Source organism: Panthera onca, chromosome B3 (genome assembly GCF_046562875.1).
Source record: "Panthera onca isolate mPanOnc1 chromosome B3, mPanOnc1 haplotype 2, whole genome shotgun sequence".
Lineage (NCBI taxonomy): Eukaryota > Metazoa > Chordata > Mammalia > Carnivora > Felidae > Panthera > Panthera onca.
The window spans coordinates 14,060,243-14,082,565 of NC_138344.1; positions in this window are offsets into that span (position 1 = coordinate 14,060,243).

Here is a 22,323-nt window from a genome sequence, read left to right on the forward strand (position 1 = left end):
CAACCACCCTCTGATAACCAGCAGTTTGCTCTCTATGGTTCCAAGTCTGTTTCTTGGAGAGCTCTCTCTCTCTCTCTCTCTCTCTCTCTCTCTCCTTTGCTGGTAGAAACATACTTTAGTAAGGCATGTATGTTCTAGTATATTTTACACATAACAATAACAATAACAATAACAATAACAATAACAATAACAAGGTGTGGTTAACGATCCTTTAAGGGTACGTGCAAGGTTGCTATGACAAGCCTGCCCCTTTTGGGGCCATGTGAGTCTCTTACATATATGCTTTGCACGTGGGAAAACCTGTATTATGAACCTAATGGGAGGGGCGCCTGTGTGGCTCAGTGGGTTAAGCGTCCGACTCTCGTTTTCGGCTCGGGTCATGATCTCACAGTTTGTGGGTTCAAGCCCCGTGTTGTCAGCGCAGAACCTGATGGAGATTCTGTCTCTCTCTCCTCCTCTCCTCCTCTCTGCCCCTCCGCTCACTCTAAGTAAGTAAATAAATAAGTAAATAAGTAGATAAATAAATAAACAAACTTAAAGAAAATTAATGTGAGAATGTGTTGTGAAACCTGAACACCCCACGACCGTAGTGTCGTTTGTTTGTTTGTTTGTTTGGGAACATCTGGACAGACAACAGTGTCTCAGTGTCTCAGGCTCTTAGGAGCCTCTGAGAGGCCATCCTAGAAGTGACTACCGTTACCTAGGCACAGAGTGGTGCAAGCCTGAAGTGAGGTGAACGTAGGAGGCATGAAAAGGCAGGAATGGTGTGAAGGAATACCACGTGGGCGGGGCAGAGAATGGCCGGATGAGCCCATAAAGGGTGGGGCATAAAGGAAGACTTCGAAGGAGACTCCTCGTTTCAGGTCTGGGCAACTTTGTAACGTGACCTTGACAGACATGGATGAAGGAGAAAGAGGAGAAGGGTTAAGGAGGCAAATAATGACAAACATGAAGTCAACTGCTTATTCAGAAAAGTTGACGTTACCATTTGGTGTAAGAGGCAATCGAGTCTCTAAGATGTTTAAGGCCTAAAGGAAAAGAAATATGACCACTGTGATAAAAAAAAAAAAAAAAAAGAAATCTAGGCAGCCCAGGGTCGGCATGTCGGATGCCGGATGGCAGGCTTCTGGTCTACCCTTAGGAGTCAGATGACTAGCTTACAGGGGGTCCACAATTGTGGAAATAGATGGGAAAAAGTTGACGCGGAGATGTGACGGAAGTTACTAGACGTAGGCCTTTCCAGGAACGGCTAGAATACCAGGTAACCCGAAGCTCTGAGGATGGGCATAGTGTTACAGGACCATAGACAAAATGAGGGAAATGAAAGGAGAGACTTAGACACTTTTTTATTATGGGATTGAATGCATTCACAGTCACTTCGATTGTAATAATGAGGTTCGTTTAAGACCTGGGACTTGCTGAAATAATATGGTTAAAGCCATGACGCATTAAGATCGTACTTGCCATAACAGAGCCCGTTTGGGCTATTATTAATCTAATCTCATAAGTGCCCATAATACCCAAGCAAGCAAACCAAAGCTTTGAATTGGGTTTACACTAATAGTAAGACTATCTCGTGGGCTTTTCCCTGGGATTCTCTGTCCCATTAAGCAATTACTAGTGGCTAGAACACTAGCCCACATGTCGCTATTTCTGGTTAGGGGATTTTCTTGCCTGCCTCACTAAATCTTCCAATTAAATGCAATGGTACTACATTTATTCCAGTTCTTCATTTACAACGCACAGTGGAAAGTATTGTTACTCTAAACAAATAGTGTTAGGAGCTGTTGAACCACACACATGACATTGCTGAGTTCCAGCATTCCACCAGTGACAGCGTATCATCCCGTGACAAGCAAAAGGTAAGTCCGGAGACAAAGAGAAGTCCTTCTTCTTCTTCTTTTTTTTTTTTTATTGCTGTAATGGCGACATCTTTATCAACAAAATCACTCCATCCAAGGACACTTTCCAACTATGTCTTTGTGTTCGTTTCTGTTAATTTCATCAAGAGCGTTACATTTAAATGTGTTCTACCTAAGGCTCTGTCTACATTTGAAGTGCGACACAGAACAAAGAAGCATAGAGTCCCTGGTACAGAGTTCCTCAAAAATAAATTTTAAAGTTCCAAACAAAGTCATGATGGCAATGATGATGATTATAATGATGATGATAATTTATTACTATGTTTATGTGGAGATTAAAATAGAAAACATAATTGGATTTTACAAAAGAAAAAAAAAGATCCATGCCTGAACAGTAACATATTTAGTGGTAAACCCAATTCTTGAATCATTTTTAATTGTTTACCATGAGGATCTTTCTTTCCATAAAACCAGGAAGCTATATAAGATCAGTATATAACATTTCCTCAAATCTCAGAACACCAGTAGTAAGAGATAATCTGAAATGCAAGGTAGTAATTAAGCATGCAGGCTAGTAATATCATATCTAAATTCATGATATAATTCTGACATCAACTAGCTTTATAACTCTAGGAAATGTAACCCATCCTGTCAATACCTTGGGATATCTGCAAAAAAGAGATCAGTAAGGGTCCTTACCACACAGAGTCATTGTCAGAGTGAAATCAGGTCCTAAATTCACGAGCTGACCACGTTGCTTTAATCATTTATAAGCAGGTACTGTTTCTGAACCCTAGGGACCATATGTATTATCTCATATGCTAATGATGTAAGATAATGACTATATCAACATTCAGGGGAATTTAGGTTAAATCATGGACAGTGGTAAGTCCTCAGTGTTTTACTAGAGTAGAGTCAAGTATATATGTATTGTATTTCTAGATTTAGTAGTATGATCATGGAGAAAATGCCTCATGGTGTCACAACTGAAGACCATTGATCCCGTTCAAAAGCACTTGTCTTATGTACTTGTAGAAATAGTTAACACTTCAGTTGGATGAATATATAATTTGTTTATATGTGAAAAACACCCTCTTGCTCGCCCTCCCATTCTTAGAATATTAAGCAGTACAGAATATTAAGCAGTATCAGAGTCCGACGTGGGACCCAGTCTCAGGAACCGTGAGATCATGACCTGAGCCGAAACCAAGAGTCGGACGCTCAACTGACTGAGACACCCAGGCACCCCTTCCTCTTACTTTAAGTGGAAAGAAATGATTTTCTGTGTCTGACTTTAACCTGATGATTTAATAATATTAGGAGGGTTTGGGTAAAATCTGTATTATTTTCAGCTTCTTAATGGTGCAAGCGATATCCTGCTTGTTAAAAATCAAATGTAATCCAAATTATTTATCATTGTGCCTGTAATTCCTCTAGATTTCTATATTAGGGTACTACTTTCTTTATTAAATTACCTCTAATTCTAGAAAAATGGATGGGAAGAAGGGAGGGAGGGAGGTAGAGAGAGACAGAGAGTCCCAACCATTTCTTGAGCTTCCAAATCGTCCTTTTTACAGTTAACTATTCTATTCAGACACACCAAACTGATATAATTAGCCACAATTAACTCATACTTTTGCTCTCTTTTCTTTTGTTGGGAAGGCTTTACCACTGCACGGTTTGAATTTTCCAAGGCTCTTTCTCTGCTGCACAACTTTTTTATTATTTTATTTTATTTTAATTTTTTAATGTTTATTTATTTGAGAGAGAAGGAGAGAGGGAGAGAGAGAGAGAGAGAGAAAGTATGAGCAGCAGGGGATAGACAGAGAGTGAGAGGGAGACACAGAATCTGAAACAGTGAAACAGGCTCCAGGCTCTGAGCTGTCAGCACAGAGCCTGACATGGGGCTTGAACTCACCAACTACAAGATCATGACCTGAGCCAAAGTGAGACACTCATCTAACTGAGCCACCCAGGCGCCCCTTATCTTGTTTTATTGTTTTTGCTTTCTTTAATCCTGGACTTGAAAAAAAAAAGCACCACGTAATTATTTTAGTCTCACTTTTCAAAGTCAAGACTGATGTTCAGTGATAAAAGTTTGAGGGGTTTAATAAGATAAGAGGAACCCTATTCCCCACTATGCAATTTTATAACTGTTTGCTCCTACTTCTTTTCCAAACTAAAAGCCTTATTCATTCCCTTAGAGCCTGGACAGAATGGGAAACTGCAAGACCCAAACCCCACGTCCAGAAGCATTAGGCATTGACCCCGTGGCTTCCTAATAGATCCGCAAAGTGCTTTGTTCCTGGAAGTCATCCGATGAGTAGTTCAGCGCTATTGTATATCTTGTTAGAGTAGCAGAAGTGCCACAGAATGAACTAAAATCTCCCTGAAGATTTGCTGCATCATATGCTGAGAACATTCTGAACTTTCAACAAATTCCTGGTTACCATCCCGGGTAGCCATGGTTAAGTCTGGACAGGGGTTAAGTGAGAAATATGAGCCCGCTATTAAGTGTCTTTTGAGAGTGACAAAGCTCTGGGCATAAGGGGGTGGGAAACAGGGGACTCTCTCTCAGCCCTTTCCAGACCTTTCAATTGTATCACAGACATAAGGGATAATGCAAAGGGGCTCAGGTACCGACCTCTCCGCAGCCCTATAGCCTCAGGCAGGACCACTGACCCTCTCCACCTTGGCGTTGCCCCCTGTGTGGAAGGAAGCCCCTCCTCTATTATGGAATTTACTGTGATATCTAAATAGCTGAGAAGGAAGACAGCTCATCTGTTTTAACTATGCAGTCTTTCCCCTCTTTCTCTCATCTCTCTATTATCACCAACAAAAGCTAGTGACTTCTAGAATATTTAGTTGGTAGTCTCACCATGCCTTTGCGGGTTTTAGTTTTTGTTTTTGTTTTGGGGATCAGCCGGATCCCATCCCGCCGATAATACCATTATCACTCTACGTATATTTCCTACATTGCCATTTTTAAAAGCCACTCTATTGAAGGATAAAGTGCACGTAATTCGGGTGCATATTTTAATCCATTTGGCCATCCACATAAAACTGTGACACCGTCGTATAGTCAAGGTAATAACTATACCTATCACCCCCAGAGGCAAAAGTTTCCTTGCACCCCTTTAAACTTCCTTCCAGCCCTCCCTGCAGATCCTCTGTCCTCAAACAACCCCTGATTTGTTTTCCATCTTTATAGGTTAATTATCATTTTCCAGGGATTTATGTAAATAAAATTATTCAATGTATATCCCCCTTTCCCTGGATTATTTCACTCTGCAATCACTTTCCCCCTTATCCGGGTGTTTGCATGTATTAATACTCCATTCCTTCTGGTCACTGGGCACTAATCCATGTTAGGGCTAACACCAAAATGTAAGCACGTCACCTTTTTTGTGTATTTATTTTAATGTTTTAATGCTGATTTGCTTATTTTTGACAGAGAGAGAGAGCAGGGGAGGGGCAGAGAGAGAGAGGGAGAGAGAGAATCCAAGGCAAGCTCCAAGCTGTCAGTGCAGAACCCGAGGCGGGCCTAGAACCCATGAGCCTTGAGATCGTGACCTGAGCCAAAGTCAGACACTAAACCGACTGAGCCACGCAGGCGCCCCTTGTTTATTTTTTAATGAGTTGTTCTTCTTATTATGAAGCTTGAACAGTCTTTATGTATTCTAGATACAAGTTCTTTGCTGTCTAGGTTCCCCCCCCCCACCCCCCGGTCTGGTCTAGTCCTTTTCATTTCCTAGTATATTCTGAGGAATAGAAGTTTTAAATTTTGATGAGGCTAAATTTTCTTTTCTCTTTATGGATCCCGTTTTGGTGTCGCTCCTGAAAAATCATTGTCTACCTCAGGGTCACACAGGTCTCCTTTCTCTTCTCTCCTCATGTCTCTGGGAGTCTCTGAACCACTCTTGATGACCGTTGGTTGTTCAGTGGCTTCAGATACAAAAAATCGCCCCTTTCGATCTCATGGAATATATCATTAAAACAATAATCATGGTTTCACACTAGGGTCTCCTGGAAATGACCCTGAACCTGTGACCCTGCATACTCAGCCGGCCATTATGCTTTAAGTCATGGAAACAGCACCCCACAAACTCAACCCCTTGGGATCAACTGAATGAACAGCAATGGGAATTCGTAGACAAGGGGTCAGCACTACTAGCCATTGTGGGTATACAGCTCAATGGAATGTTCCCGTTTTCCATTGCTTAGCCAAGATATGAAGGACGGGACCCAAAAGTCAACACACTTGGTCAAGTGCAAACGACCATCTTAACACTAGATACTCTAACCAACAAGGGGTCTTATCTTCACATTTATCATAAACTATTGGGCCAGTGCCTAAAAGCTGTCCTTGAGGGTAACAAACTGCCGAGAACCTCTTGCCTCACAGATAATCCAAACATGAGTCAGAATCATAGACGTCTCTAGAAGTGCTAAGACTACAATACAAGACCTTGTCAGGACACTCTTTATTTCCTTCAGAATTGCACACATTACTGGTTGCAACCAAGATATACACTTTACTTTGCAAAATGCATAATGCTGGGCTCATGGAAAAAGCAGTCAAAGGAACTTTCATGTGCCTAAAAGGTCCCAGTTGCTGGTTTAACTGAGAGACATGAGGTCTACTCGAAACCTCTTTTTCAAGTTCGAGTCTCATAGATGAGTCTATACTTTGCTCCTATCTTTACACATTTTCAATGCTGCCCCCAACCCATAAACCTGGTGGTCAAATTGAGGGCATATATTCTACTGGAACCCACTAATCATAGATTCACCCATGGGTCTGACATCTGCTCATTTGACATGTGTCCCATTTTAACTTAAGCTTCCACCGAAAATCGAACAACAAAACTGTTTCAAGTGACCAGTGGTCTCCTTGGGTGCTCTCACTGATTTACAGTGCAAAGGCCCAAACCCTCTGCATAAACTATTGTTTCAACCAAATATGACAAATGCTGAGACTCACATCAACCCAAGTAGGTATCCATTGAAAAAGAATGCTTCTTGTCCCACATCCCAGATGGAATCTTCCTGGCCTGGCGGCTCATCCCTGGAAATGACATTGACCCAGATGACATCACCCCAACCCAAGACCCTCCCCTGCAACAGAGACAACATCACTCTGGGCACTAAAATCTCGGGGCCAGCAACACCCACGGGCTGTTTTTCCTAAGATACAACTGGGACCCAGGACTGTTTTGCTTCTCTTCCTTTGTAAGATCAAAAGGATTCCACTATGTTTCTGAGCTTGCTGTCTGCTTCGCCCATGATCCTGGTATACTCAGCTCCACCAAAATATTAAAAGAAAAAATTCCAAGTCTATTTTCCTGGAGAATGCCATACAAATGGAAAACTTAGTTATTGGCTGGCTTGCACAGACTCTTTACACTTCTTTTTGTGTTCTGCCTTTCTACTTTCGTAATAAAATGCTTTTTACACTGGTTAAGGCAATTATGCCCTGGGCTCTAAAAATCTCCACTATCATTACCTCAGTCCCCCACCAAATTTCCTTACTATGAATATAAACTTATCTTATGATTATGTTAAACAACACAGCGCCAGTTGTGTCCATCAAATTTTTAATTTTGTAAATATTTTATGAGTTTTTGGTACCTTTGGGGGTCCTTGCTGGCAGGGTAGAGACTGCCCCTCCCTGGGCTTGCTAATTCCTAGAGACAATAAACAACTTATCGGAGAGCCTGCCTTTCCTATACAACCAAACAATTCTGTGTCCATATCTCTGACCACCTCCTTTATTTAACTCACGCACCAGTCCGATTTGTCTCCTACCCTAAAATGATCCAGAACCAGAAACCAATGACTAGCAGCAGTTCCTAGGACCTAAAGCCTGCTGGAATTATTCAAATTAGCGAATCCTTGGCTGATTGTCCCACCCTGCCTTGCCTTCGCCCCAAAACACACAACAAAGGCTGTGACCCCTAGGCTTTCTTCTTGTTCCTTTCCGCCTCCTGGTTGACACTGGTGATTCCCCCTGTGGCCCTGCCACAAGGCATGCCTTGTCTTGCCTCTCATCTCTAGGGGAACTAACATTAAACCTCTCTTTCTCTGGTAGGGTCCCCTCCCTAAGGAAAGAAAACAAACAAACAAACAACCTCAAGGCAACCTGGCTAAACCCATACGTGACAACATCCATCAAGATCTTTTAACATGAGACCCCTTAATCAGACTGCATGTTTATGTATTGCCATATATGGGAGACAAAGAAGTAAAAAGTATATAAAAGGCTATGTCGCACGGCATTCGGGGCTCAGTTCTTCGGGTCCAAACCCAACTGAGTGGTGCTGGCAGGAACAAAGTTGCTTCCTGGAAAGAAAAGCCTCGGTGTCATGACTGCGAGAATCCTGCTACATTTCCATGGGGTGGACCTCTCTGTATCATTGCTCAGCACCTTTATAAATTCGTCCCCGGCACAAATCACTGAAGGACTTCCTTTAAATTTTTCAGCGTTTATTTGAGTCTTTTTAGTTGAGTCTTTACTATTCATTGAAGTGTTACTCTGCCTTTGCTTTGCCAATGTATTTTCTATCGGTATATAATTCAGGTTGAACAGTTTTTTTTCCTTTTAGTAATTTAAAGTTATTGTTCCACTGACTTCTCATTGAATAGTTACAAAAGAATTCTCCTGCCATCCTTATCATTGTTAACATTTTTTTTCCTTCCCCCCCCTCTATGTATGTATGTATGTATTTATTTTACTCCGGTTGCTTATAAGATTATTGATTATTAATCTATGCTTTTCTTAATATTTCTCATCTGTGGATTTTATTCAACATCTTGGATCTGGAAGTTTATGGTTTTCTTCAAGTCTGAAAATCTTCTGGTCGCTATTTAACTCAAATATGTTTTATTCTGTCTCTGCACCTTCTTCAAGAACTCCCGTTCTATGTATTTTGGGCCACTGGAAGTTGTCATTCAGCTCTCTGACCCTTTCCATTTTTTAAAAACATTCAAATTTTAGATTCCTTTCTTGATATAACCAAGCTCTTTGCTATTTCCAAGGTTATTTTTACCTTGCAAAAAAAAAAAAAATATTCCCTCCCCCTCCCAATCACGTATTTTGTAATTACTTTATTCTCCCATTCAATCTTGGCTGCTACATTCAGAAAGCTCAAGGATACTTTCCTGTTGTATCTATAGTGAAACCCTTAGCAGCATACAAGAAGTGTCCCATGTCGGTCAAATAGATACATTTCTTTTTTTTATTATTATTATTTTTAAAATTCTTTTTTTTCCTGTATGTGTTTAGTTTTGGAATTTTTCTTGTTGTATTTAAATTCACTATGTCTGCAATGTCTAATCTGCTGTTGATTTCACTGCTATGAGTGTTGGTCACACATTCATATGTTGGAACCCTAACCTCCAATGTTATATATTTGGAGATGGGAACTTTAGAAAGTAACTGGGTTTAAATTATTTTTTAATGTTTATTTATTATTGAAAGACAGAGAGAGAGTCAGAGCGTGAGCAGGGGAGGGGCAGAGGGAGAGGGAGACACAGAATCTGCAGCAGGTTCCGGGCTCCGAGCTGTCAGCACAGAGCCTGAGGCGGGGGTCGAACTCGCAAATCGGGAGATCATGACCTGAGCTGAAGTCGGACGCTTCACCAACTGAGCCACCCAGGCGTCCCTAGAAAGTAACTGAGTTTAGATGAGGGTGGTCTCCTCGTTATGAGATTTGTGCCCTTATAAGAACATATCAGAGCGCAAGTCTCTCTCTCCATTATAAGATCAATGTCTGCAAACCAGGAAGAGGGTACTCATCAGACATTGAATCTTCTTGTACTTTGATCTCAGACTTCCCAGCCTCCAGAACAGTGAGAAATCCGTGTGCATTGTTTAAGCCATCCAATCCATGGTAATTTGGTATAGCAGTTCAAGTAGACTAAGAGACACATCCATTGTGCATTTTATCTCAGAAATTGTGGCATTTTTCTTTAAAATTCAGATTTGGGTTTTTTTTTTTAACGTTTATTTATTTTTGAGACAGAGAGAGACAGAGCATGAACGGGAGAGGGGCAGAGAGAGAGGGAGACACAGAATCAGAAGCAGGCTCCAGGCTCTGAGCCATCAGCCCAGAGCCCGAAGCGGGGCTCGAACTCACGGACCGTGAGATCGTGACCTAAGCTGAAGTCGGACGCTTAACCGACTGAGCCACCCAGGCACCCCTTGGGTTTTTTTTTTTTTTTTATATCTCCATGTTAACACATACCTTTGGGACCTGTAAAATACAGTGTAATTGTTTTAATGTTTATGTCTGGGAATTGTAAGATCTCTCTCAGTTCTGTACTGATTTCACTGATTGCTTTTTCTCATGATAACGGTACCTGTTTTCTGTTTGCTTCCATTCCTAGTACTTTTGCTCACATACCAGACATTGTGAATTTTTACCTTGTTGAGTGTCGGGTAATTTTGTATTCCTACAAATATTCTTTTTTTAAACTTTTTTTTAATGTGTATTTATTTTTGAGACAGAGAGAGACAGAGCGCGAGTGGGGGAGGGGCAGAGAGAGAGGGAGACACAGAATCCGAAACAGGCTCCAGGCTCTGAGCTGTCAGCACAGAGCCCGACGTGGGGCTCAAACTCACGGACTGGACCGTGAGATCATGACCCGAGCCGAAGTCGGACGCTTAACCGACTGAGCCACCCAGGCGCCCCTCCTACAAATATTCTTGAACTCTGTTCTAGGATGCAGTTAGGTTACCTGAACACAGTTTGAAATTTTTGTGTCTTGCTTTTAATATTTGTCAGGCAAGGTCAGAGCAGTATCTAGGGCCAAATATTCCCCAGTACTAAGGTAAGACTCTTCTCAACACCCAGTAATTTCTGGGGCATCTGGGTGGTTCATTGGTTGAGCATCTGACCCTTGATTTTGACTTAGGTCATGATCTGATGGTTCGTGGGTTGGAGCCCCATGTCGGGCTCTACGCCGACAGTGTGGAGCCTGCTTGGGATTCTTTCTCTCTGTCCCTCTGTCTCTGTCCCTGCCCCCCTTGCACACACTCTCTCTCTCTGTCAAAATGAAGAAATCGACTTTAAAATAAACATGCAGTAACATATAAATTATGAAGTTTTCCAGCTTGGCAATAGGGAGCAAGCACTCTTTTTCAACCCTGTGCAATGCCCGACACTGTTCCTGCGAATCTTTTCAAGTGGTTCTTTCCTTAACTTGGGATATATTCATCACACACATGCTCTGCTCTGTACTTTGATCAATGCTCAAGGGGAGTCCTCTGCAGACCTTTGAAATTCTCACTTTGTTCAGCCCTCTACTTTATGTTTCCTATCCTGTGAATTCTCACCAAATGAGCCTCTCCAGACCTTCATCGCCGTGTCCTCAGCTTGGAAAGATGGCGTCCCTCCTTTCTTCCACAACCCGGAAACTTCCTCAAGGCAGGGAGCTGAGGAAGTCATAAGATTCGTCAAGTTTTGTTTCATATGTCTTAGGCATTACCGCTTTTCTGTCTGGCATCTGGTATCATGGAAACCCTTCTTTTGTCTGTTTTGTCTGGAGTTTTTGGTTCTTTCAGACAAGAGAGCAAATCTGTTTTCTGTTACTCCCTCTTGGTTAAAAACAGAAGTCCTTGCTTACCTTCTCCTCTGGCATAACTTATGATAATGTTTCTATTTAAATACTATTACCTCTGTTAACTCTCTCCTTTTCTTTTATGGAATTTCATCAACTACAATGTCCTGTCTTTAATCTCCAAGTGCTTAAACCAATTTACTTCTTTTCCTTCCTTTCTTTCTTTCTTTCTTTCTTTCTTTCTTTCTTTCTTCTTTCTTTTTTTCTCTGTCATTTATCTCTTTAGCTTTCAGAGTAAAATACTTACTTGCCTTAGTTCTAATTCTCTACTTTTCCTATTGTTTACCCAGCTTGCAAGTTAGTACATTGATTGAGGCGACCCTCTCTTCCTTTGTTCCCTATGTGCGGGCACAAAGAGCATGTACGTGCTTGGTATAAAATTTTGCAATCAAGGGGCGCCTGGGTGGCTCAGTCGGCTGAGCGGCCGACTTCGGCTCAGGTCATGATCTCGCGGTCCGTGGGTTCAACCCCCACATTGGGCTCTGTGCTGACAGCTCAGAGCCTGGAGCCTGCTTCGGATTCGGTGTCTCCCTCTCTCTCTGCCCTCCCCTTCTCACACTCTGTCTCTCTCAAAAAATAAATAAACATCAAAAAAATTTTAAATTTTGTGATCAACTATAAATATTGATTTTACTATATGTGTCACATTAAGAGAATGGCTAGCATGCAGATAACATTTTCCAGGTTTAGGGAAACATGACAATACTTCATGTTTCTGCATATTTCTGGCACAATGTTAATTTTGAATCACTGATTTAGTAATTTTCTGTATATATAAAAGAGTAATTTAAAATAGTAAATAAATATAATATTATAGTATAGATACGCGAGGTGGGAAAGTTTCTTTTAAAACCGAAAATTGCTAAAATTAAATGAGATAACTGAAAGGTGACTAAAAGAATAATTAAATAAATGACGGCATATCCATAAAGTGAAATGTTTTAGAGATTTGCAATAATGTTATAGAAAAAAAATTAACGACATGGAGAAGTGCTCATGATGTTAAGTGAAGAATTCAGTTAAATTGCTTACATGATATGATCAATATATATTGATATGCCATTATCATAGGAAATTCTGGAAGAAATGCCATATGTTAAAATTTTAATGTCGGTTAATAGGTAGTCAGTTTACAGAAGAATTTCATTTCTTTTATTCCACATGTGTTTTCTCAATTTTAGCAAATGTAACAATTTTTTTTGTTATTACCTTTTTGGTAGAAAAACCAATGACTTTTTTTAGTTAGAATTGTTAGCACAAGGTGCGTCTCAACATAAGCATTGATTAATTTTAATTTTAAAAATATCTTTCATACCCTTCTTCCTTCCACTGTGTAAGCTGTTGCTTTATTTCACATGGCCTTTATTTTTAAATGTTCAACATGTCTACATATTGAATAGAGAATAAGATTATAAAGCACTTGAGTACAAGATCATTGTCTTTCAACTATTCTTTTCTTAATTTTTTTTAATGTATATTTTTTCTTGAGAGAGAGAGACAGAGCATGAGTGGGAGAGGGGCAGAGAGAGGGGGAGACACAGAATCGGAAACAGGCTCCAGGCTCTGAGCCATCAGCCCAGAGCCTGATGCTGGGCTTGAACCCACGAACCGCAAGATCATGACCTGAGCCAAAGTCGGATGCTCAACCAACTGAGCCACCAAGGCGTGCTCAACTAGTCTGAAGTTCAATTAGTATAGTGCTATAGTTGCTGGGATTCACAATGAATTCACTGTATATTTATTGATTATTTGAGGTATGTTTTTCTTATTTTGTCTGCGTTTTATTTATTTATTTATTTTTTTACTTTAGGTATTAAGAATTGAACAAGAAGCTGATTTTCTTCAATATTTTATAAACGTTAGAATGATGGGAAAATGTATAATGGTATCTCTTCTTTAACTTAACTTCAGAAAGTTGTTAGAACCCCTCAACTGGGAGTGAAGTACTTTTGATTACTTGTGACTGTCTATTTATTTTTCTTCCTTTCCTACACAAGGCATCGGATTTGTCTTTGAAGTCATTCCCTGGATAAGGCTCTTTCTAATCTATTGGCAAAATTCAATTTCTGCCTGCCATAATCCAGACGAAGGAAGAGAAAACACATGAGAAACTTGCCACTTCATGAAATAATTTCATTGTGCGGCCTAAAATCGTTACTAACCTCTGTAACACTTAATTAATTGAAATGACTCCAGCCGTGGGATGCTGCGGTGAAGAGGTTTCTAGTAGTTATATGTGATTCAACCTGAAACTCAGTTAAAACTGAAGGATACTTAAACATACATCAATGAATGAAAAATGAAGGCCTGTTGAATTTAATCAATCATTTGTCTCTTTTTGTCCTTCCTCTCCTGTACCTTGTTTTTCCCTTGGGATTTAATACATTTAATTTATTTTCTTGCTAAACAAACATTCACAATACTTTTGGTTAGTAGAGAAAGTACCAGATGTCGATGGGATGATTGATATAATTTTTTTTTAGTTAAAAATGCCAAAGTATATACCTCATTCATTTCATCAAAATGTTATCATGTGGGTCAAGACCAAACTTATCTGATCAATATGGCTATCGATAAAGGCAACTGTATCACTAACATCAAATTCTTGCTTGAACAGCTTTTTCCACTCAGTAATAAACCTATTTACCACATATTTATGTACGGCTTATCAAGATCTCTAGAACTTAGACCGGGTTTAGTGCACCAACAATTAACAAAATAGTCTTAGCCTTTGAAATCTTACAATGGCACCTGCAAACAGATGACTGCTATTTCAAGATGGAACCACAGCATTTTGACATCTCCTTGGTAATGTCTCCTTTCTCTTCCTCTGACATCCACAACTGCAGTTGCAGGGTCTATTAATTTGTGCAATATCTTCTGTCTTCCTTTCTCAGCCAGGACTCATACAGCTTTCCACCAGATGAGTCTTTCTCAAGCACTCCACACATTACCCCCCAGTACCTCTTGTACCGATCAATGTGGTCATCTGCTTCCTCAAAAGGCTTTGCGCAAATATTTCTCAAGTGCCTGAGGTCAGCGGGAAGCCATGCTAGGTCCTGGGGCTGTATGCTTGAAAACAGAAAAAGAAAAAGACAAAACGCAAGTCCCAGCTTTCAAGGAACTAAAAGCAGAGAGATAGAGAGGTAAAACAGTGGGTTGTTTCAGCATAGGATGATTAAACTCTATGGGTGAGGTGCCTGTGCAGCCGGCTGTATTACTAGAGAAAAGGGACATAGGAGGGGTGCCTGGGTGGTTCAATACATTAAGCTTCCGACCTTCGATTTCAGCTGAGGTCATGATCCCACAGTTCGTGGGATCAAGCCCCACATCAGGCTCTGGGCTGACAGCATGGAGCCTGTTCCGATTCTCTCTCTCCCTCTGTCTCTGCTCTTCCCTTGCTCATGTTCTCTCTCTCTCAAAATAAATAAATAAACTTCAAACAGAAAAAAAGGGACATATAAGTAAGATTCAGGCAGTGGCAGCACAAACAAAATCTCATAAGATTGCATCATTTTCCTTGATCAATGAAAGCAGTGACCACAAGTACATGAAAATGGGTAAAGACTCAGATCTGCAGGCAGATGTGACACTTCAAGCATGTGGGAGATGTCATAGCTTGTAGGCTCGTAAACATGAGTCACAGCTTCCTTATTTTCTCTTCTCATTGTCAGTGTTTCATTGAATCTACGGGGTAAGTTGGGGGGGGTGGACATGTAATTCCCACTGGTCCCCCTTCCCACCCTTAGAAACTCTAAAAGAGTGGTAGAGTTCTGAAATTAACAAAAGAAACACATGGAGAGAAAGCAATGGAAAAATAAACAGTGACACAAATTAAAACAAAATTCCACCTTCATGAGGTTAACTAGAAAAGCACCTCCTTATATCTGTCTCTCACATTTTTTAAGCTTTCTTTTTCTACTAGGATCTCAAAAGAGTACCCCCAAGTGGGCAAGGCCTTTTAACCCATGTTTTTTTACATGAAGAAATCGAGAAATTGGGGCATGATGGAAGCCACCTGACTTCACACATAAGTATCTAAACAGGCTCCAATCTTCCTGCAATCTTCCTGCAGGGAACCTGGTATTTTTCGCTCACATGGAATGAGGAAAGACTTGACAGGATTGTGTGAGCTACAGAGTTGCAAGATTCCATGGTCATGCTTTCATTAGCAGCAGGTTCAACCCATATTTGAGATGCCAAATAAAAGGCATCGGGGACTTAGCCTCAAAATGTATAAAACACCTACATGGGAATTTATATAGCGTGATCTTGATTTGAGACATAGATTCTGTTGCCCGGAAAGATGATCTGAATACAAGGATTGATTGCTTCAATGAATTTTAAAACCAGCCATGTATTTATCTCTATCTGTGCACATTTAACAATGCGCAGCTGTATTAAGCCAAGGAACAGAATAGTAGCCGAGAGTAGCATTGTTTTTCTGCAACATTTGACTCCAACAAATGGAGTTCAAGAAAGGCACACACTGTGGGCAGTGTAAGCACACTCAGTGGATGAGCTGCTCGGAAGGAAGAAAGCCAGAAGGGAACTTGCAATGCAAAGCAACCAAGTGCTTCTAAAAGAGATCAGCTTGCTCTTTTTTATTTTTCCTTTAAATGAGACAATATTCACAGATGACACAAAGTAAGGAACACATACAATAAAGAGCTAATCAATAGATTTCAACTGATGCCAGGGTTGTTTTGAATGGTTTAAGTAATTTTTTTTTAATTAGAAACGTAATAGGACAGCCTTATGGAAATCAAGAAGAAAATTATCTTTCTTGTACCATTAACCCCTCAACGCAATCATTATTCATTTGTGTTTATCATCTGAGATATCTTTATCCTAGGCCTGTTTTTGATGATGGGAATCACGGTGTCTATACAACTTCATGTTGGGTTTTTCCACATTGAATTATGGAAGTAGTTTTTCAAGATGCCAAACTGTTTTCCTCTTTAATATTTAAATGCTGCATGGTATTCACTTTATTCTTCCTCTTTTATTGGGTTTAGCTCTGTAAGCTTCAGTTTTTGATTTTATTCACTTTTTAAAAAAATTTTTGTGTGTTTTTGGTTTTTTTGATTTTTGGTGTTTTGTGGGTTTTTTGTTTGTTTGTTTGTTTGTTTTGCTTTGGAAAATAACCCCGCTATATCGTACACACAGATCATATACAAACTCATGGGTATTTCCTTAGGTGAGGCTTTCAGAAATATATGTTCTCTGCCAAAGGGTCTGAATATTTTACAAACATCTTTACTATCTATTGTCAAAATGATGCCTGGAGAAAGTTGTTGGTTCAGAATGTATTTACATGTACATGTTGTTTATTTATAGCACAGGTGTGTTATGGTGAAACCCAGGAAAAAATTAAAACGAAAATTACTATCAAAGCTAAAATCCATACGCAGCAAAGATGGAGAAGAAAAGAATTATATCTGCAACAAAACAAAACAAAGCTGGTTTAGCAGGAGGCGAGGAAATTATCAAAGATCATTGAGACTATATCAAAAGGACCCAAAGATGGGAAAATCTGAGCATTAAGATGAATGCAGTGAGCATTCATGACCTTCCTTGGACCAGTATCCAATCCTGGATAACTTATTCCATTTCTTTATCATATCTTCTCTTTTAATCTCTGATATTATGAGGAGAACTGACCAGTACTTGCATGACTTATATTTAAAATAAAATAATAGGGGTGCCTGGGTGGCTCAGTCGGTTAAGCATCCAACTTCGGCTCAGGTCACGATCTCGCGGTCTGTGAGTTCGAGCCCTGCGTCAGGCTCTGGGCTGATGGCCCGGAGCCTGGGGCCTGTTTCCGATTCTGTGTCTCCCTCTCTCTCTGCCCCTCCCCCGTTCATGCTCTGTCTCTCTCTGTCTCAAAAATAAATAAACGTTAAAAAAAAAAATTAAAAAAAAATAACAAATTCATTAAAAAGTCTTTTGAGAATTTATAGTTTATTGCATACAAGTCACTTTAGAAATTTGGTATGTAGGGCCAGGTAATAGCCTCGTTGGGGAAACAGTAGCTTTTTAGTGCTCTGAGATAAAAACCACCGGTCGCCTATCTTAGGACAGTCTCTCCTACTTTATCTAATCTATATATGACTTTATAATGTTGCGCCTTATGGAAAAGAACCGTGCTTAATCACATGATATCAAAATATCTTATACCAAGGCATGCAAATCGTTCTGGACTTTTCTAATGACAATGAAGATGTGCGCCGCTTTCCTGTTGGGAGACACTCCTGATGGAGCGTGCGGTTCAGAAATTTCGGTGTTCATCAGAACCAGCTGGCGGTCTTATTAAAACACAGACTGTTGCGCTCCGTGCCCAGAGATTCTGGTTCAGTAGGTCTGCGGGAACCTAAAGCGTCCACTGGGGAAAGCATAGTTCTCTGAAAAGATGAGGCTAATCCTTTGTACATAGTCGTACAAAGTTTCCCATATAAGAATGTGCATTTCTAACAAGCTCCCAGGGGGATGCTGATACTCTGCTATCAGTCCAGGGAGCACCCTCTAAGAACCAACAGCGGGGTGGTGCAAATGAGCCACTAAGTCAAATGAACCTGCGTTCAAACTCAGACGCCACCACGCATAGGTAACATGATAACGAGCTTCCAATCTTCCAATTCCAATGAGTATAAGGGAATTCTGGTGGAAACGTCATTGAGGGCATTATGACGTCAGAGGAATGAAGTTTCTAAATTTCATGGGTCTCGGAAAGCAAGGGTTAACCAATTATTACCGAATATTAACCAATTATTAAGTGTTACCAATACTTCTGCCTGCCTGTTGACCTTGCAACCAATCTGAGGCTCCAGAGGGCATGACGTGCTGAATGGGGTCCAAAATCTGAATATTCAGCATGATCTCCATCTACAATCTGAGTTTGATTTGGGGACTAAGCCTCTGTGCATGACTACCCTGCATCCATTCCTATGGTTTTGGCCTCTGCAGCCCCGTATCTTGTCTTTCATCTGGAAGCTCCCTGTTGAGAGCTTTTGTTCTTGGGGCGCCTGATAATGCCCCTCATACAGTTCAGGGCACACTGTTGCTGTGGATACAAGCAGTGATCCTAATAAGGACCAACAGTAAATAACAAACACGACAGTAGATAAAGATATCCTTATGACAACTCGGTTCACAAAATCAGTCTGGCAAGCAGAGTCCTTCGGGACTGGTCCAAAGCACTTGGGGAGAAATGGCCACAGTAGGCTCTCTGCAAGCTTTTAATCGGACCCGCGCGAGGGGTCCCCGACCTAGTCTGTGATGTGGCAGAAAACGCTCGGTTCTGCAGAAGACAAATGCAAAGCCATACTCTGCGTTAGGAAACCCTCCGGGCTGGGTGCTATAAATAATAATAAAGATAAATAATAAAAAAAAAGTGAAATGTTTTAAATGAAAGGTGATGCACTGTGAACTTAACACACTGGCCCTTTAGCCTTTCTGTTAACAAGGTAATCTGATTGCCATTGATTTTTTTCACCTCTGTTACTCAGGAGGTGATGGAATGCTGTCCACACAGACGTATTGAATCAGATACTAAACAAACAGCAACATAAAGAACAATTATCAGCAACCTTGCTTTCAGCCTGCTGATTATGACATTACTAGGAGACAAGGTCTGGGTGACTTAAAAAAATAAAGCAGGGGGAGGGGTGCATAGATAAAAGGAACGCATGCAGGTAAGTTTCTTCTGAAGACACGCATGTTCATTTCAGAAGAATTTCCCAAGGAGCTTTGTCTCTGCGCCATAGCTTTAAAAGGGGCCATTTCTACTTCTGCAGTTTACTGATAGGCATTCTGGTGTGATCTAATTAACTACTTTTATTATGCCACAGAGAAAATGGCACGGTAGAGATGACTCACTAATGCACATGTTTTTGCTGTATAGATTGTGGCTGAGTATTGTGCAGAAGGAATCGTTTAATTGGCCTATCGGGGTTCTCCAAGGAGCCCCCAAGAGTGAAGGAAGACCCTAAAATACTCTTTGAGAGAAAGGCCACACTTATGACCTGTCGATGAACCTCATGGATGGTTTGTGATGAGTGATTAAGACACCTTGTTTGAAATGCATGACCGGGGTAGAATTAGCGTACGAATGCGGACTTCATGACCTATGCTGAATTAACTTCCCAGTCTCAAATATTTCCAGGTTGCATCGTTTTATTTCATTTTCATTAGGCCAGTTGCTAAAGTCCATGGTAAAGACATGTATGTCTAAGCAGGTTTCCTACCTGTTGTCCTATGCTTTTGCCTAAATAAGAATGCCTCCGTTATCGTACTACCTTCGACGACGTGTGTTTCTAACAGCAATATCTCATCGCGGCATTTTCTCAAGGGCAATGCTCCAATTCTTCTGCCCTGACCAACTCTGGCAGCCATTACTAATTGACTGTGAAAGTGGAAAACGCAGTGGTCTGAAGAGATCTCTTTTTGGAAACTTCAGTACAGTTCGGGAAATGTAGTCAATGGACACACACACGCACACACACACACATGCAAGCTCAATAAGTGTGATCAGGCCACATGGTGGTTCTGAAACAATATAGAAAAACTTGGAAAGGAAACAACAGGTCAACCACAGTTGACGACGACGGTCATTTCAGTGCAAGGGTGGTCATTGAAAAGAGAAGAATTCGAATTGTTGGCCCGGAGGCATCCTTCTCTTCAGCCTCGGTCCAGGCAAAAGTCTTGTGGAAATCAAGCTTAACAACAGGGTAGAGTACAGAAAGAGGTGTAAAAAGACAGAAGGTAAGCTTCAAACTGGGTGGACAGTAAGCAAAGAGGAAAACTGGAGAAATTTAAAAACATAGATTTTTTTTTTTGAAGTCAGGGTAAAAAGCAGAAAACCCTTCTTACATTTATTTTTTGTATGACACCTTGTCCTTCCACAGATTATATTCAGGTGCTGATATTACTGACCACGGTGGGGCAGGGGGCGAGGGGAGAGTCATTTGGGATAGCAGTGGCAGAGAACTTGAGCATGCCTCAGAATCACTTGGAAGGCTTGTCACAGGGATTGCTGGATCCCACTCCCAGAGATCCAGATTTGCAATTCCAGCAAGTTCTCGCGTGTGACCTGTGCTGCCGGTTATAGAAATATCTTCGGGGTATCCATAAGCTTTAAGGCTTTTGTCCTGGGAGATGCCTTTGACCTCTACCAATCCGGTAGAAGTCCAAACAGCCAAGGTTTAGTTTAGAGTATTAAGTGTTGCCGCTTTCTGTGAATATGGATAAATAACTAAGGCTAAATCTCAAAATGCAACATAATGATACTTTCCATGTAGATTAAATGAGATATATAAAGCAGTGTAACCCTGAGCCAAGCAAATATATGAGATATGCTTCCTTTACTCTCCTTTCTTTAACGGAATTACAGATGTTAGCTCTTGGGGTCCCATGGAAAGAATGGATACTAATGGATTTCACCACAATACGGAAGATAGTGACGCATCTCAGAAGTGTTAATAAAAAATTATTTCATGAGCTACAGCTTCCCCTGGGATACGGTGGATGGCTAGTGGGATTCAGAAGGGCAAGGACCCTCAGTAAGTATTAGTAGGCTGGCTCTAGTCGGAACTAATTGCTGTATTTTACGTAAAAGTTATTGCAGTAACCACACTAATGGTGACACATGTACTTTTGTTTCTCAAGGGACTTTTTAACTCATCTTGGATGTTTAAGGGCCACGCAATTTTAAGACCACCAGTTTACAAACCTCAAACAAACACGGTGGGGCAGGGGCAGGAGAGAAGACACCCTCACACAAGATTGGTTGGAATATAAGTTGACTCAACTCCTATGGGAATGCATATCAAAAATCTTACAAATTTCACACGTCATGACTCAGAAATTTCAGCTTGGGAAACATACCATAAGGAAAATCATAAAGATAGAAGAAAATAAGATTAGGTGTGAAGAGAATCATTAAAGCATTATTTGTATTATCCAAAAAAAAGGAAAGCGGAATAAAACGGAAAGGATAAAGCCAGTGACAACCCATGTCAAATGAGGGCAAAACATGCAAAATATATTTGGAATAGGATCATAGCTGCAAAGAGGGATATAATTGGTTTTTATTCCTGCCCTTATCCATACAGATGACCTTGAATCAACGTTTCTCAACCAGCGATGATTTTGCTGTGCAGGGGGCATTTGGCAATACATAGGGACAATTTTATTGTCACAGCTGGGGAGAGAATAATAGTGGCATCTAGTGGGCCAGTGACGCCGCTTAACATCCTATAATGCCCAGGGCAGCCCCCACAACCAAGGATTTGTTAGCTCAAAACGTCAATATGGCTGATGTTGAGAATCTACCTCAAATTCCATGACTTCTTTAAATGTGTTTGTTGAAATCTAAAAATCAAAACCAATAATACCTAAAGAATCGAATTGTTTGGGGAATGAAATGAAATCATCTCTGAAGAAAATCTGCTCTCTGGGGCACCCAGGTGGCTCAGTCGGATAAGAGTCTAACTTGGTTCAGGTCATGATCTCGTGGTTCGTGAGTTCGAGCCCTGCCTCGGGCTCTGTGCTGACAGCTCAGAGCCTGGAGCCTGCTTTGGATTTTGTGTCTCCCTTTCTCTCTGCCCCTCTCCCACTCATGCTCTGTCTCTCTCGCTCTCAAAAATAAATACACATTTAAAAAAATTAAAAAAAAATTTGCTATGGCTTTTAGTCAATTCCCAATGAATTGATTTAATATGATTTATCTATCACTATTCTACCATGTTTTTTTTTTTTAACGTTTATTTATTTTTGAGACAGAGAGAGACAGAGCATGAATGGGGGAGGGGCAGAGAGAGAGGGAGACACAGAATCGGAA